This window comes from Elephantulus edwardii, unplaced genomic scaffold, assembly GCF_000299155.1.
Source record: "Elephantulus edwardii isolate Elephantulus edwardi_28Jun2011 unplaced genomic scaffold, EleEdw1.0 scaffold00118, whole genome shotgun sequence".
Lineage (NCBI taxonomy): Eukaryota > Metazoa > Chordata > Mammalia > Macroscelidea > Macroscelididae > Elephantulus > Elephantulus edwardii.
In genome coordinates, this window is record NW_006399868.1 from 4,603,229 (window position 1) to 4,607,490 (window position 4,262).

A 4,262-nucleotide genomic window follows, 5' to 3' on the forward strand; every position below is an offset into this window, starting at 1 on the left:
CAAATTCAAGCTGAAGCTGAGGAAACTTAAACCAAATCCACAGGAGCCAAAATATGACTAAGAACAGGTAAAAATATATAGGTTGCATTAAAAAATTATTAATAAAAAAAAAAGCCAGCAGTTTGGATTCTGCTGTCACCCTGAAGTAGAAAGGCGCCTGCTCTTGTGGGGTTACAGTCTGAGAAACCCTATGGGCATCTCTGCCTCCTGTAGGACTGCTCTCAGAATTGACTCAGGCACGACGCAAGTGGGAAAGGGAGTTATGGTACCAATAGTCCGGGAAGACTCTGACTGCCAAACCAAAGGCCCTGTCTCTCTGATGGCTGAAACCCACCAGCTTTCTTCTTCTAGACACGTTGTTTTTACTCTTGTTAGGTGCAAATGAGTTGATTTCAGCTGATAATGGCCTTGTAACAGATCTGATCGTTATCCTGGCATGGGCCCTCCTCACACCTCTACACCCTCAGGCCCATTGGTGAAGTCCCGGTGTCAATCCACCCGGTTGAGAGTCTTCCTCTCCTTGTGGGCCCTCCACATTCCCACACATTATGTCCCTCTCTAAGGAATAACGTCTCCTAGCAACCTGCCCACAGTATGTGAGACCAGGCTTCATCATTTAGACACAGGAATGTTGTTTTTTTTTTAAGATACACTATGCTTGGTCTTCAAAACATACATCAATATATTTAAAAGGATTCAAGTCACACAAAAGCACCCCACACTACTAACAAATTAAATTTTAAAAAGCAATTCAGGAAATGTCTGTACAATCACCAAATATCTGAGAGTTTTAATAGCACAGACTTCCCCAAACCCAAAGAGCCAATAGTTGTTTGCAAGAGAATGCCTAAGAGAGCCAGTGCCAGTTATTTCCCGAAGTTAAACAGACCATCTTGCTTATTTCGAAAATAACTTTAATCACATTCTAAACGTTGCATTCCGACGTATTTTCTGCCGAGGTGCTCTGAATCGACAGAGCAGATGTTTTTTCTATAAAAGAATGTATGCTTTTCTTTAAAAAAAAAAAAAAAATCACACCTACTCTCATAACAGGCTCCATGGGAAAAACAGAGTTGGACTTGACTGTTTGAGATGCCTGCAACTTTATATGCAGCGTGGAGCAAGAGTCATCAGCGGGTCACATGGAGGGTCCATCGGGCCCTAGGTGTGGGGGACGCTGCCTGTGGGGCGATCACAGTGCGGGCACACAGCCGTGTGGAAGCGGAGGCAGATGGACCCGGGCTCCGAGCGCAGGCCTGCCAGCTGCCAGGGTCGAATGCGCCTCTGCAGAGCGAGCCCAGAGGGGCGCAAAGTGTTCCTGACCGCTTCTCAAGGTCACTATGTCACCTTCAAAGCTGCTCACGTTACCCTGGCATGCCTCCTCCAGATAACCCTCTCCAAGATGCTAATTACTGTTACCAGAACACCATTATAAAAAAAAAAAATATAAAAAACATCATTATATAGAAACACTTTGATAATGTCACAACAAACAAAACCCATTGCCACTGGGTTGATTCCACTTCATGCTCGTGCCTCGTCTTAGAAGAGAGCCTCCCATGGTTCTGAGGTGGTGACCTGGCAGGAGCAGGCCCAAGGCCCTTCCTTCGCGTGGGTTCAAATCCCAACCACTGAGCACTCAATCAAAACTCACTGCATTCCAGTTAGTTCTGAGGCTGCAAATCCCAATGGCAGGAGACGACCATCTTTCTCCTGCACGGCCTCCAGAGATGCATGCAAGGATTATACCACCAACGAGGTTTTTCACTACCGGTCAAACATCTTCGGCATCTCTCAAAACCAAAAACTCACACCTACTTCCATCAATGATGAATTTTGACTCTCAATGTCCTGAACGACAGAGAACAACAGACCACGGAGTTTTTACAAGGAGGCAAATCTTTAGGTAATGCTGACTCTCACATCTTTCTCCTGAAGAGCAGTTGATGGGTTCAAACCTATAAACTTTAGGTGACCATGCAAATATTTTATCCATTGTGTCACCAGAGTTCTGTTGGCAGCAACCAGAGATGTCTAAACATACGGCTACTCACAATCTCAGCAATGTAAAATTAATAGCAGTGAATCAAAATGTTATTCTTAGATCATGCTTTATTTCCCTAACTGTCCAGGTAGTAATTTGTAAAAAGAAGAAATCGTTAAGTAGAATGTTTTGTGGGATCAAATGAAAAAATATGTGTGTATTAACCATACATGAGTTGTCTGTGGAATAAGGTAAAGAAAAAAAGAAGAAAAAGCTTTGGATAATCTACAGAGTAAATCTGAGCTAACGTTTTAGTGACTATTTGAAAAGAAATCATGACTCTAGGTTTGTAAAGTTTCAGACTGTCGAAATTCAGATATTCCACTGGCAATTTCTGTGTCCAACAGCAGTGACATGTGAGAAATTATATAGAGTTGAGTTGAGAGGCCTTGCACATTTTGGGTGGATTTTCCCCGGGTGGATGAGTATGCGACGACTGACTGGTCCTATCCCACATGAGTTAAAATTACTACAATTTAAAACCCAGTCACTGTCAAGTTGCTTCTGACTGGTCATGACCCTGTGGATGTGAGTCCAGCTGTGCTCCACTGGGTTTTTAACAACTCATTTTTCAGAATTAGATTTTCGGCCCTTCATTCGAAAATGCCCCTGGATAGGCTCCCACTTTCAGCCATTCATTTAGTAGCTGAGAATGTTAACTAGTTGCATCATCCAGGGAGAACAGAGCTCAAAATTAAGGAGGGAAGTCAAGAAATTAGAGAACCATAACATTGCACAACAAAATGTGTCAGTGTGGTGGAAGTGGTCTGAAACGTGTTTCCGGTGGTGGATGCAAGATTCTAAAGACTGCCCAAATTAATCTAACATATTTAAAATGAGTACATTTAATGGAGTATAAATCATTCCTCAACAAAGCTGTTTTAATGAAGACAAGAACAGAACTTTGAGTTCCAGAAAACGTTTAACAAAATAGACAGTATTCCTATAAACATTATGACTGACCAGGAATATGAACAATTAACATTTTTAAAGGTCCTTGCTGGTCATTGATCCGGTAGAGTGAGTTGGGAAAAATTATGGTACTTGGGTCTTATTTAATTAAATACCATACCATTGTCTCCAACAGTAAATAATGTTCTAATACTATTTACCTAAGTAAAGCTATACAATTTTCAGTTGCTTTGTTTGATGGACATGAAAACTTGGACAATGAATAAGGAAGATAGAGAAATAATTTATTTGTTTGAAGTATAGTGTTGCTGTAGAAAGTTGAATGTGAATTGATTGCTAGAAAAATGAACAAACCCTTCTTTTTTAAAATTTATCATTAATTTCAATGAAAATTTACAGAGACTTTGGATTTCCATTCATTCATTGTTGCAGAACAAATCCATCTTGAAAGAAGTATACCCAGACTGCTCTTCAGCAGCAAGGATGAAACTTTGTTTCAGGCTCTTTGGATGTGTCATCAGGAGGGACCAGTGCCTGGAGAAGGGCAGCATGCTTGGTAAAGTAGAAAGTGGAAGACACAAGATGGATTGGCACCGCGCCTTCAACACTGGGCTCAAAACACAGCATTTGTAGGGGAATGATACAGGACCAGACAGTGCTTGACTACACTGTACACGAGGTTGCTAGAAGTCAGAATTGACTAGATAGCATTGTGCAAACAACATGACAAACACTGCATTTGTTTTTAGGCTTTCAATCCTAGCTCTTGGTTAGACAATGAAAAACTTTCAGGATTCCTGTAACTATTTTGTTAGCTTGTTTATTTAGTTGGGAATTCTAAGGATTGGAGCTGTTTTAACGACTAGAAGACATGTATATGTGAGAGAATGTATAAAATTTGTCACAATTGGAATAACAATCTTAATTGAATCCATTTATGTTTAACATTCCACTCAGCAAGAGCAGAGTAAACATTCTTGTCATTGTCACAAAGAACCAAGAGCAGCTAGATTCTGGATTGTTGTCATTGTTGGGTGCCATTGGGTTGATTTAAATTTGCAGCAACTCCATGTAGCCAAGTTGAGCTTGGCTCAACCCTACAGGTTTTCTAGGCTACAATATTAATGGAAATAGATCAACATGTCTTTCTTCCTAGGAGTCAACGGATAGATTTAAATCATCAACCTTTTGGTTAATGGGGTTATATTTTTTTAAATTTTATTAGTTTTAATGAACATTTACAGAGATTTTGGGTTTTCATTCATTCATTGTTGCACTGTTTTCTCCACCCTCATCCCCAGTTCGT